This window comes from Micropterus dolomieu, linkage group LG02 (assembly GCF_021292245.1).
Source record: "Micropterus dolomieu isolate WLL.071019.BEF.003 ecotype Adirondacks linkage group LG02, ASM2129224v1, whole genome shotgun sequence".
In the NCBI taxonomy this organism is placed as follows: domain Eukaryota; kingdom Metazoa; phylum Chordata; class Actinopteri; order Centrarchiformes; family Centrarchidae; genus Micropterus; species Micropterus dolomieu.
Genome location: NC_060151.1, coordinates 23,736,636 through 23,750,725, shown reverse-complemented (window position 1 = coordinate 23,750,725; position 14,090 = coordinate 23,736,636). Strand labels below are relative to the sequence as shown.

Below are 14,090 nucleotides of genomic sequence, written 5' to 3'. Positions count from 1 at the left end.
AAGACAAGACAGGAGACAGAAAGCTAAGTTTTCCCTTTTATTTCAGATTAGCACCTAGATAGATGTATGCACATTCAATTGCTAAAATAAAAATCCTAAATCTAATCACAACGCAGTTATGCTACTGAAAGGTAAGGATAGACATGACACATCATTCCCATCAGTAAACTGTGCTGAGCTGCTAAATGCTATATTAATGGGCTTCCATTAAATACCCAGTTATCAGTTGCTTAGTGAAAAGGTTTCTTCTCTCCACAGTAGTGAGCCAACATGCTGGGGTCCATCTTTATGGAGAGTGGACACCGCGGTAGATGGGCTCCATGTGAGGTCTTCTTCAATATTTTACTGTTAAAATGGCAAAACAATCAGTACTTTTTAAAATATATTTATAGGCAAATAGCCTCAGACATAATTACATGCTTATTTAAAATGCACATCTCCTCATATAATTATTCTGCTCATATTTTGAATTGCACAACTTCACATGAACGCAGAGTAAGTTTTCCCCTTGAGATAAATCGTAACATACTGTAATGCATGCACCATGACGTCCGTTTCTTTTTAAAACAGGGCTGCTTGCTGTAATGACAGGGTATAAAACGATTTCAAGTTACCTTATAACTGAAAATGAGATATGGTTAAATATTCATCAAGTGGGTGACCTCTTATAAATACATTTCTTGCCAGGTGATTCTAAAATACATTGCAATGTTTGTTGAAGCTCTGAGGAGACTCTCTCTCTACAACCAAGGCAAAACCCAAACTCGATTTAAAACAGATGCTCCACACACCACTTGCCATGACTTGGCTGAACTTTTGCAGCTTTTAGGTTGTAAGCCTTGCTGGCAGAAAGCAAGTGCTGCCCTATTTCCACACAGGGTTGTGGTTAGCTAGACAGCCTGAATGCAGATGGCCTGGTTAAAGGCTTGGAAAGTAGGCTCATTGAATTATGCATACCACAGAGAACAGCACATTAAAATAAAAAAAAAAAACTAAACATATCCACAAATTACTGTTACATATTAAAGACACAAAGTCTTTGAGACTGTCTCTCTTGAAACTTGAACAAAAAGCAAACTCTCTTTAAGAACATTTTTGTGAAAACATCACCAGTCTTTGGTTATGTTTGCTTACTTGCAACACTTCAAATGTAATCTCAGTTTTCTTCCTTGTTGCATATCTGTTGATCTGTCCGTTTTTTACAATAATAAAAGGAAGTTAGAAAGGACAGAGGACACTATGGCTATGAAGGAATGAGTATGTCTTGCCCCCAGTGAATGCCTGTGCAGGTCTGATGGATCTCCCACGAGCATGGTTCAACTCTAGCCACAGTGAAACACCTCAGGGCCATCCATCTTCTACCTGACGGTCAGAGGCAGATGACGCCAGGCACCTCATCACGATTAATGAGCACCACTTGACGCAAAGCTGAAGAAATGACATGATCATCGCTCTCTGGTTTTGCCCTCGTTTTAACGGGGGGGGGGGGGGGGGGGGGGGGGGGGGCGTGTGTGTAAGGCGATCACTTCAGCTCACTCTAACAGGGACACATACATTAATGTTTAAGTTTATGAGATTTACAAGAAATATTTTATTGCTACAAAACACCTTATTTATAAGTGTTTGCAAACCACGTTATTGCACTTTTGTGTATATAGCAATACATTTAAATTAAAAGTGCGCAATATACTTCTTTAGAATTCATTATTCAATTTTGCAACAATGCGATTAGTCGCGATTAAAAATTTTAATCGTTTCCCAGCATTACTTAAAATAATGTTATTCAAATTTATTTTCTCTGCCTTGAGAAATACTTGCATGCAATTGTTGTGAGAGCTAGTGCCAAGACCCACAGGCATATGGTAATACATGTACCCTTGCCAACACTGTGAGGGTAAGGAGGGCGGCTGTTGGTTCAGCTGGAGAATAATAAAACTCAAGCATAAAGGTAACCTAGAAATGAAAATAAATTGTCACATAACAGGCACACAGACCACAGCATTGATGCTGACCCTATCTTTGCCATGCTCTAGTTTATTTCAAAAGATTATCCGCCCCTAACCCATCATAGTGCTTTTAGGGGGGGATAAATCTGGAGGCCATAATCAAGAGATCATATTTCAAGTCAAATGCTGTCATCTTCAATCTCACTAGCCTGCTCCTTTTGCCTCAGGAGACAGTTAACAACTCTATCCAACAGTCCATAAAGACAGTTAGTCTCTTCTGGTATGTTCTCTGCTTTTTTGCAAAATCAACCACATAAACCTCTACATTGACTGGGGTATTGGGGAAATATGAAGAAAGCTCTGAGAGACAGAAAGCCTGCGCAAGAGGGAGAGATCTGTTCAGGTCTGATTGTTTCCAGGCCTTTAAGGAAGTAGCCAAAGAGGGTCCAAGTGTGAGGGCAATCTTGTGTCTTATCAGCATGCTGTACAGCCAGGCAGGACAACTCTCAGCTCCAGCCACTCAATTCAAACCAAGTAGGCAATATTTGTCTGTTAAGGATCATTTTACACACCATTGAAACTACTGAATTTAAATATAAAATCAAATCAAGTCTGGTGACCTAGAGGTAAATTACTGTAGGTATCACTTGTTTGGTCAATGATTTCTGTGTTTTGGATATATGCATAAATAGCAAAGGCAAGGCAAAAAAAGATAAAACTGTTTTTGGTTTATCTTTCCATTATCAATCCCAATTTCATCAACATTTAAATTTACTTGAAACACTTATTTTTTTGTCTTTTTTAAAAAATTGTATGCCTTTGTATTTCCCTTCTTCATCAACCATACTTCTGTTGCACTGTCTTTTGTTTTTTCACAGCCCCTGGGCACTTACTTGGCAGAGATGTCAGTATTTCTGTTTATGTGTGTGTGTGTGTGTGTGTGTGTGCTCGAGTGCTTCCAGCTTGACTGCCTGTTGCTGCTGTTTGCTACTGATGTCGCAGTGACGTGGGGGTATTTTGGTAATCCTCAACACCTCCCCCATCCCCTTTCCTTTGGTGACGCCGGCTGCTCAGGGCTGGGTCAAACACTCCCTGATGGAAGGGCGAAGCTGCTGGGGATGGGGGCAGGCTGTGAGGCAAGTCCCTCAACATCCTCTGAAGGGCAGTGGTATGTCACACTCACACTCCCTCCCGTCACTGTTGTCACACCCTGATGCTGGGCGCATAAGCAGTATGACATGGGGAACTTAAATGGTACTGTAGGGCATAGTGGACAAGCTATTTTAACATTCATATTGCATATTTCTATAATCATTATATTTCCAATTAGATCATTATATCATCTCTAAAAACAATATAAACCTGGTTGGCTGTCCTGTACTGCCCCAGTCTGTTGTATGCCTGCTTCATCTCTGGAGAGCGTGTATGTTTGTGTGGGTGCAACACAAGGCCCCCGACAAAAACCCAGAAGACCCTGAAGCCTGATGTCGTTATGTTCGGCCACCGAAATTAATCGGTCAAAAATAGCAAAAAAAGCACTTTTGGTGTTCGGCCTAATAAGTCAAAAGACTGAAGAAATTTTACTACTATTTAATTTATGCAATGGTAAAAAAAAGATTGGAAAAATAATGGAAAAAATGTGAACATACTTGTTCAGTGTTTGGTATTCAGCAAATTTTTTCATTATATTCGGTTTCGGCCAACAATTTTCATTTCGGTGCATCCCTAGTCGTTATGTCAGAGAGCACAAGCAAAACTAAAAGGTCTTCTTTCTTTAACTTCTTATGTGGCGGCATGAACACAGCTGTGCAGGCTGCCTGCCATTCAGTACTCCTTGCCCCTATCATGTCTCAACTCTAAACCAAGGCTGCAGAAAGTAGTGAGGCACGGCTCAGTTCCTCTCGCCCACAGAGCCACTGTGTCATTTGTGTGTGCAATGTGAATCGGTGAATAAGGCAACAGGGGAGCATGGGTAATGGGGAGTGAAGACAGAACAGAGCATAGTCCTCTTGCTGACGTGCTCTTCAAGATGTGAGTCAGAGTATGTGTGTTTTGTTTGCCTGCATGTGTGCTGGGGGGACCATAGGATCAATGTGTACACATACAGAATACCCGATAACTAGTCTCAGCTAAGCCACATTACACATCAAACGCACACATTGACCTGCACATTGACATGTCAAGCACTGAAAAATCAAACACACACACACACACACCACAAAGACACATGCTTACTGTGTTTTGATGGTAGAGTGTTACCATACCAAAGTGCTCAGAGTTCATTTGCGTAACTAATTATTTTTTCAAACTCAGTGATAATATTACAGTCAAGCCAAAAGTCTCTTCCTCTCTTAATATCAGATTAATGATTTTCATAGTTCTTGTAAGTGTTACCTGCCTGGATGAAAAATGGACCAAGAAGTCATTGTTTCCAGGTTGAATAATTCTCACTATATCGATTTTATACAAATACAAATGTTAATGAAGTGTTTATATAAATGACACATTTAACATGCATGTTTAACTAAATTTCAAGTACAGGTGATCTGATAATCATGTGTAGTATCTGTTTTATGGAGCAGGCCCAACACCATTACCTGCAGAAGCTCTGGCTTTTGCCTTGAAGGATTTCTCAGCTCAGTAAGCCCCGGTCTACTTGGATGTGGTAGGTCATTATCAGAACCCCCACTCCCCGCCCACTACTACCCCAAGGCACTACAGTGCCTCTTCCCACATCCAAGATGGTTACACAAACTGTCATCTGAGTCCTGCCACACAGAGCTTACAGCAGACGTCATTCAGCCTCTGACAGACTCTACTCCCGAAAAGTGGCTGGGAAGAGGCATCCATAGAGAGGGAAAGGAAGAGAGAGAGGGGTAAACTGGAGGTATGTTAAGACTGTATGTATGCAAGAATGAGAGCTAGAAGGAGCGATTGACAGAAATTGAGAAAGAGAGCAAGTTTACTTAATGCAATGCTGTGCAACCTCAATGCCAATAAAGCAAATGGAAAACTAAATTGTCATAGAGGAAAACGAGAGAGAAAGTGAGGGATGAAGAGATAAATACAATGTCCGTAACATTTTGCCTTGGCAACATGACACTGTTATCTATCAAGCTAATTAAGCATATTCGGATTGAATACAGATTCTGGATATAGGAGAGGCAAGGGAAGGTTATAGAGAATAAAGAGAGACAGATGAGGGAAAGAAAGTCATGGGGAGAGACAAGTCAAGCCTGTCACTGTTTGTCACTGTAATCGCTCGTGTGGGCGCTGCTTTAATTCTCACAGCGGTAGTCTCAGCCGCACTCATCGCACCCTCTTAGTGCAAGTTTCCCGAAACACAAACATAATGTGTGAATAGGCGAGATAATCGAAGGTCTGAGAAGGAAAGTGAGAGTCAGACGTGCTCATGTTTGTCTCGGTGCGCAAATGAATTTACATTTTCATCCAGGTGGTCGGACACTCGCTGTGCCTCAAATGTAAAGTCCCGGTTCTGCTGTTAACGCTCTTTCCGTGCTCAGACAATAAGTGAAATCTGTGGAAATCCCCAACAGAACTCTGAACAAGGCAAAGAGCACCAAACAGTCTCACTAATTACTGGTCCACAGAGACAGTGGAGGTCAATGCTATCGAGCCGTGGAGCCACAGAAAAAAAAGCACCAAGTGCTGCCGTCCAGCTACCACTCAATACAATCAGTATGGCATGTCTACAGGTTTGGTCATAAATCATTTCACACCTTTCTTAGGTCACAGCATATTCGAATGCACACATGCACATAAACATGCACACAAACGTCAGACTCTCCTGTGGCTTCTCTGTCACACCGCCCTCATTCTCCCCAGCTGCTTTCCTTATGCTTTTCCTCATCTCACATCACCAATGGGACCAATTATTTTCAACAAAACCTATTTCATAAGATCAGTTCAGGTTAGTCTGCGCATGTTCAAGTGTGCACATGTGCATGCTTGTTGCTAAGCATGAGAAGTGAGACAGAGAGAGAGAGACCCATCCAGTTCAAGATTTCCTCACAGTCAGCTGCCTGTCATTTCAGTCTGTGGTCATCCTCTTCTGTAGGCAAGGTGTCTGCTGCCAATCTCAGCTCCCACTCACTCTGATTGATTGTGTGTTCGTCAGGTCATGTTGGTAATTCTGTAGAAGCTCTGTGAAATCATAGAATAATCCCTGTATATGGGAGGTAGAGACACAGGAAGGGGTTGTTTGTCCCTGAATTCCCTTACAATCTCCTGCCGAATGTACTCTCATGGTTAAGCGATTTAGGATTTAGAGGATGTTTGAAGGTTGTTTTATCAGCTCATATGCATAATTTCTATCTCATATCTCCTCCATTGACTATGCCAACCCTGCACAAGCTCTGTTTCCCTATTTAACTAATGTGTCTGAGTGTCCCAAAACAGAATGGGCCAGCAATGAGGGTTTCCATTTTCATTGGGGCCCCCCATACATCTAAAAACACATGCACCACTGGTAATGTCAGGCACTTTGAATTAAACCGCTCATAAAGTGGAATACTGAAAAATCCTCTATCTCCTAAAGCATCCAAGTGTTTTTACTACTTCAAGCTGCATTCAAAACCTTTGCACATTGGTGTTTTAAAATTGACAGGAAATAGTTAAGGTAATGTTTTAATACTGAAGGCACCAAAGGGACAAGAGAGGGCTGGTGAGTATTTGCTTAGCTTTCGAGTAGGAAATTGTTTATTATTTTGTTTTAGGCTTGGATTAGTTACTTCCTGTGCATAAAAAAAAGACTATAAAAACTACTTAATTTTGGGTGGACAAACAAGCTGAACTTACGTCATCTCAGTTAGGAATAGGATGCTCTTATCTCTTGCAGCAATTGTGTGTGTTACGTTAGACCCCCTTTACACCTTGCAATAAAATGTATCGTAGCCTGATTGTATCTAGAATCTTTTTAACCTGATTTCATTTACACTTGGTATTAATGTGTGTCGCCAGTGTCCACAGTGAGATCTGATCGACCAAATGATACACCCTCCTCACATTTGAGTGGGTTCATAAAATATTTTAACTATTGACTGTATAATAACTCTCCACCTGGCATCATTTCCTCGCGCTACCTTTCTTCTTAGTAGCTCAATTGAGTTTAACTCAACAGTGCGTGACTTTACATTGACAAATGGACACATTTCACAGCACATGGGGGACTGTGTTTCCTACTAATTCAAATTAAATCATGAAAGTCATTAAAATTGGAGTTCCAGGGTTTTTATCTGACAAAAGCCTTATACTAATTTATACTAATAAACTGACAGCTGTGTGCCAAGTCCCACATAGCTATCACTACTGGAGGCACTTGTCGACTCCTATCAGATATAACAATGTTTAATACTCCCCTATGGTCTGCATTGCACTAATTAAACAGTGTTGTCGGACCTCAAAGCATTCCTCTCGTTACATTCATTACCAAAGTGTTTTCTCATTTCCCCAAATGGTTTTTTAGCCACAAGCACCGGATCTCGGCTGTGTTTGCCAAAGATATTGAGGATGTGGGGGAGTGTGTCTTGAAAGTATTTTTGCCAAACTCTTGATGATGACCAATGAAAGGATAGTTGACACTGGTGCACTGATACCTGGGTCCCTTCCTTTCTGTCTATAGGTTGTGTCCTTTAATTTTCTCACTACTGTTTGCTCTCTCACATTGTCTTTATCTCTGTCACTGCGTCTTTTTCTCTACATATTTTCTTTTATACAGCATCAATAAAGAGATGCGATTGATACTGAGAAACAATGAAGGTCAGACTAGTGGTGTGCTGAATGTTTCCACCCTGTGGGAAATTATCTATCACTTCCTCGAAAACATATGACAGGCAGCAGGTTTGAACCCAGTTAAAGAGGTGGTATTATGCTTTTTGGCTTTTTCACCCTCCTTTATTGAGTTATATATCTTTTTTGTGCATGTAACAGGTTTGCAAAGTGAAAAAGCCAGTCCAGCCCAAAGGGAGTTGCCATCTCCCACAGAAAACTCTGCTCTGAACCGCTTGAAAACAGCTCGTTTGTAGTCCAGCCCTTCACTTCCTTTACTTGTGACATCACAATGAAAACGCGTCATAAAGCTTGCCAGGCGGTTAGTGGGGTCAGGCACGCCCTCAAACCAAGCTAGTCTGAGGGGAGGCCCTTTGGCTCGACTCGCCTTTTTTGTGTTTCCATCGTAGAAATGTTGTACCTGTACCTGCTTCCAGGTACTTTTTTTCGTATCACCTCCGTCGAGGTTCCAAGCAAGCTGAGGGATACTAAAATGTAACGTGAAAACACGACAGACTGCTGATTGGTCAGAGAGAATATTCACTATTCACTGCATCATCATTGCTGCACCAGACAGAGGCCAGCAACAGAAAGTTGTATATTTTACAGTTTTCGTATGAAAATTTCATCACTAAATTCACTTCTGAGAAGTTTTGAGGTGAGAAATCAGCTGTGTAGATTCCGAATATTGACAGTTTTACGAGAAGTGATGGCGGAACAAAAATGTGCTTGAATATTTTCGGAGTTGAGGAGCTCCACAAGTGGCTGCGGGGGAAGCCTGTGCCAACCAGCGGGAGGAGCTGGTATTTTCGGCAAGGCAGCATAGAGCGTCAGAACACCGACAGTTCAACGTTTAGTCCTAAAAGACGATGCAACACCGACTCTGTTTGGGCCTGGAAATTCACAATCACAACCTGTAAGTATGCTTTATTGGTTGTGATTTATATTTAAAATAAACACGGCAATGTAACTTCACAGACTGTTCAAGTGTAGAGTTGTTGTAAACGTTGGCTAAACACAGCTAAAATTATAATGCTAATGTTACACCTGATGTGAAAGCTACTGAGCAAACGTTCAAATTGTTTGGCCAATTTTTATGTAAAATTGAGCTGAAATATGGTGATTTTTGTAGTGGTTTATGGTAAGATGTGGAACAATGATATTGTGTGGTTGTGGACTTGTGAGTAACTTATACCATCTGCTAGGTTACGGTCGCAGTCTGAAGCGGCTTTGATTTGGATCACACTACCTTGTTTCTTACGACCCGCCCTTCTCTGTTTCTGATTGGCTAGTAGTCCTTACCTGGGAACTGCGCATGTGCAACTCCCAACAAAGATTTTGTACAAGATGCATCACTCTGTAGCTCAAGAGTGGAGCGTACAACACACAGGGTGAAAAGAGGAGCTGCAGCAATGTGCAGTATGAGAAAACTATGGTGTTTTTTGAAAATAAACCATGTAAACCTGTTCTGGTACAACCCCTAAATAAGATTTTGAACCTGAAAATGAGCACAATACCACCTCTTTAAAATGAATCCCCTGCCTGAGCCTGAAGCGCAACAAAAGGGGAAGCCAGAGGAATTCTTTTGGGTACATGCACACACACACACACACACACACACACACACACACACACTAGCCATCCTCATCTGTTGCTTCTCTGTGTATCTATGTAAGACTACAGCTCACTTTGAACAGGAAGTGAGAATGTTGCAGTGGCTCTTACATGCAATGCTACCAGATGTGGCCTTTCTCTAATCCCCTTCCAATGAAACTTTGCACAGGACCTCTCTGAAGCACTGACTATATACAGCCTGCGGTCCTTAGTGTTGCAGTGTTGCAGAGACTGGCATATTTATCACAGCCAGGCAGAGGACTGAGGACTGAGCGGGAGACTGATTAACAAAAAATATCACCCTGCCAGTCACATGCCACACATCTCCACGGTATTTACCCTCCACTTCAGACACAATATTCATATGAAATGACAGCCTGCCAAAAGTGTAAGAGAGGCAAAATGCGGTCTTTAAAGCCGTAGAAACATCAGGTACTACTGAAGGAGTTGATCTGCGATTTGCATGTATGAGCATAAAGGTTCTATGGCTACACCATTATATACCATCATCATACCACTACAGGACAACAAGGTTTTCAAAGCTTAATCGTTGTCTCTCAGACTGCCTGTACCAGTCTATCAATACGGCCACACGGGCATAACCTTGACTGCCGTCTGCATTGCAGCGAATGGCGGTAAGAGAGAAAAGCCCCTGCTTGTCACCAGAGAGCTGTGCTGCTGCAGCAGGACAACTACTCCTCAACAGGACCAAAAAGGGGGGCGGGGGTTGAGAAGCATCCTGCACTGTCCTGCGACAGATGTGCCTCATAGTGCTCACAAACCATCACACCCACTTATATGCACACACACCACCACGGCCAGTCCTTGATAGTGACTCTATGTTTGTCTCCATCTCTTTTGAGGTATACATTGGAGAGAAATTCACAAGGGGACAAACCATATGATCCATAATCAATGCAAACAATTGTCATGACACAATATTAAAATAGGTTCTGTTTTCCCTTCTACACCTCCTCATGTACACCTACACAGACACACAAACTCACTGCTTCAATGTAAAACTGACATATTATTGTGGAGGTACACACCTGCCCCCATGGGCAGCACATTCACTCTCCAAATGCCCACCATGTATGTATTTTAAACATCCAGAGCTGAGAAGCTATTTAGATGCTGGAGTAGAGAAAGAGAAGGAGGCTAAAATTGGCTTGTGTTCAGTACAGTCCAGTAACCTGTGTAGGTGCAGAGGACTCTGTGTGGGTAGAAGAGCAGGCAAGCTTACTATAGCACACATGGAGCCTTTGGTAAAGGCTATTGTTTTCTTCCATCCCCCGTCTCTGCATTTGGCAAAAATAAGACTACATTTCTGAGCAGGCTTTTGATCAATGATGCATTTTCACTCTGACACATTCCACGCCTGCGTCCGTGAAGCCCACTCAACTCTATAAATAATCCCTGTGAGCCTGATCCTTGGCTGGGCTCCTTCTGTCTCGTCAAGAGGCTGGCAAACCAACTCATGGACTGTTCCTGTGCCAGTGAAAAATAAAAACAACTCTGGTGTGGTATCTGTGCCCGCTTGTCTTTGATCTGCAAGATGATGAGCCTTCTTACACAGCTCCTTCTCTCTCATTTTCTATTATTATCATTCTCAACTGCACTTAAATGGCTAAGCATACTTGTACCATGAAATAAAAAGGTTATCATTTTGCCAGTTACTGGAAAGTAACTGGGTACATTTACTCCAGTTCTGCACTTAAGTACAATTCTGAGGTAGTTTATTTGAGTTTTTCCACTTTATACTACACTAAACTTCTACCACACTGTATTTGTGTTTGATTCTAAAATACAATACCCAACAATATAACAATACAAAATAGTTAAAAGTAGTAGTAAAATGCTGTTTACACATTAACCCATCAGAAATAACAATCCAATTATGTAATATATAATAATACAGTTAACACTACCAAAGGCCTGTTTGCATTTTAATAATGTATTTTCATGGTGTGGAACTGCTACTTTTGCTTAAGTAAAGGCTTCTTCTTTGAGCAGACTAGTGATAACTAGAGCTGGGAGTGGAGCTAGGCTGAATTGCTGCTGAGATGAATTACTGTTTCATTAGCTTTTTCTCCCAGTAGTGGAGACAAATGTAGGACATGGGAGGAAGTGAGTGTGTTTGTGTGAATGCAGAGTGAAGGGAGGACACAGAAGCAGAGTGGTTCAATGTACCCACTTTAGAGTTCTAGGTGAAGGTGACATTTGTTTTTTCCGGAAAGCCTTATGGGCAGGACTGCAGTGAGGAGAATCAGGTCCAGCCTGCAATGAGTGGGCTAGGTGGATTAATACTACTGATGGATCGGCAGAGGAAAGACATTGGTGCAAAACTGGGGGTCTCTTCTGGAAAATAAAGAAGGCAGTTGGCATGCCAGGGGAGAACAGGGAGAACAATAGTTCCTATCTTTAGGTCTGGCCTCACTTGTCTACTGAGAAGAGGGGGAGTTAGGATTCCCTGGGAGAGAACTGAACAGCAGGAGCAGAGGTGAATCTGATGAGGATGCGTAAGAAAGCCACACTGACATCCAGGCCTTGATACAAGCTGACCCAGTTTCACCAAAAAGCCTCCACATTAAACTGAACTCATGTGCTCTAGTTGCTAAAGGTCATGTGAAGGTGTCACCTATGACCACCATCATTTCTCATGCTGTCGTTTTTTCATCAGCAATATTGTTATTCTCAGCACAGTAGAGATGCAGTAGCCCCAAAACAATCATCACCTTGTATATAATCATACGCAGTGTGATCCTCAGGAGTTCATTGGTATGAATATTGCAGTTTGAGCGGATGTGGAACTCAATCTGCTGCATTATTGTAAAAGGGAACTGCCTGGTGAAAAGATGAGTGTCTCAGCCACAATCCTCTCAGGACTGGGCTTCATCTGGACCACCATCTCAATGTGCTTCTCAAGAGTAAGAAAACTTGTTATGTAGGTGCATGTCCCTTAATCACGTAGTCTCCTCTTTTGTCTTTTGGAAAAGAAGCATAGACTTTCAACTGCTTTTTTGGCTAGCTCATATGGAGTCAAATTCACTTTGAGATCATCCTAGTACTACTACCCTAGCCTATGTAAAGCTACGTACGCACTCCCACACAGCTTCACAGAGAAAGTGAAATCGGTATCAAATGGAGGAAGCACCTTTAATGAGTTGGACAACAGAGTGAAGAACAGTTAGGCTATTTTGGTCTTCTGTTGTGTTATGGTTTCATGTGGTTGACTTTAAAGCTCCCTGTGGAGCACAAAAAAACCTTCAACCAGCTACAGAAGCAGTAGTTCCAGCAGCAGACCCGCATTAGTGTTTAAAGGAGGACCTTCCCAGGCTTGGCCCTCAGCCTCTATCATTACCACTCTCTGTGGGGAGCTATATGGCCTGGTTCCTGGAAGACAACTTTTGCCCCATCCAGCATCACTTCAGTGAACCCACCCTAGATTCCCTGCACCCTTTAGAGATGTAATATTCAAGATGAAATCCAAAATAGCATAGAAACATAGATGAAGGCCTTATTTTTAAAGGCAGAAACTATGCCCAAAGTCACAGCATTACTCACATCTCTCCAAGGAAAACAAAGGCTTTTGTTGGGCATTTGCTTAAATATGGACAGAAATATTGAAGAGTGTGGTACTGAATGTCCTTCAAAAAGGAAAAATCTAAATCCCACTGAGGTTTGGCTGCTTTGACATACCAGGCTGGAGTGTGTGGGTGTGTTACAAGGGCATGGGGTCGGAGTGACAAGGGTCAGAACAGCTGTTGAAGGCTTCGGGGGGAATGCAGCAGGAGAGAAAAACACAACACAAACCTCCATTAATTGAAATAAACATTTCCCACCTGCAGTGACAATTCCTGATTCAACCATGGCTTAGAATAAAGTTTCTGCATCTACAATGGAAGCATTTGTATGTGTTGTATGCTACACACATAGTAAATGAAATTCCTATGTGAGCTTTAAAAATCAATATTCTTACAGTGCAGAGGGTTTTGGGGTTGACAGTCTCTAGGTGAAATGGAAAATCTTCACCAGCCTGGTAAACTCAGCAGCATTTGAGGCCAGTGCACCGGCCACTCACATGCAGTAGGGATCCTACAGGGCACTGCTCTCTTCATCCATCTGCTTCCCCTCTACCCCTCCCTTCCTTCCTTCCTATTGGCATTACTTTTCCAGGTCTAAACAGAGTCATATAACAGAGCTAAATTTGACCATCATTTGGATGCCATTTCTTTCCTCCGCCTGTACTGTTAACCAGAAGTTGTTCAGTCACTGCAAGTGGAAGCTCTTTTGTCACTTCCTGTACAAAGGGCTTAACGTCATTTAACATGCTGTATCTCTGAGCATCCTGCTGATTTAGTACACTCATTAAGGACAACAGCTATGCCAGCACTGCACTGCTCCTCTGTACAGGCTTACTGTGCAGGGATTTAACAGTAGTGTAACACAGAAGCAAGGTGATATGTTCAGAAGAAGAATGCAAGGCCTTCTACCATCGCCTTTATCTCTTTTAATCTCTTTGCTTTAGAGCTCTGTTTGAATTGCCAGGGCACCTGAAGGATAAGAAGTGTCATGTGCACACACTTTTACACAATGCAAATGCTCTGCAGATAATCTGATCAAACATAGAACAAGGGGAAATATAAAAAACAGCCAGCTGCATAATATTAAAGATTGTCATCATCAAGCATAATGTTGTGGGCAGAAGAGACAAGGGTTTTGCTCACTTTCAGGAAAAACAGG

The 14,090-nt window shown here is 42.0% G+C and overlaps 2 protein-coding genes across 2 annotated transcripts in view; both read right to left on the bottom strand.

The window, feature by feature from the left end:
- Positions 1–14,090, bottom strand: part of LOC123967290 (zinc finger protein 385C-like) — a 611,432-nt gene that overhangs the window by 248,439 nt on the left and 348,903 nt on the right. The window lies entirely within an intron of this gene.
- Positions 1–14,090, bottom strand: part of plcl5 (phospholipase C like 5) — a 77,190-nt gene that overhangs the window by 32,176 nt on the left and 30,924 nt on the right. The gene's annotated exons all lie outside the window — the stretch shown is intronic.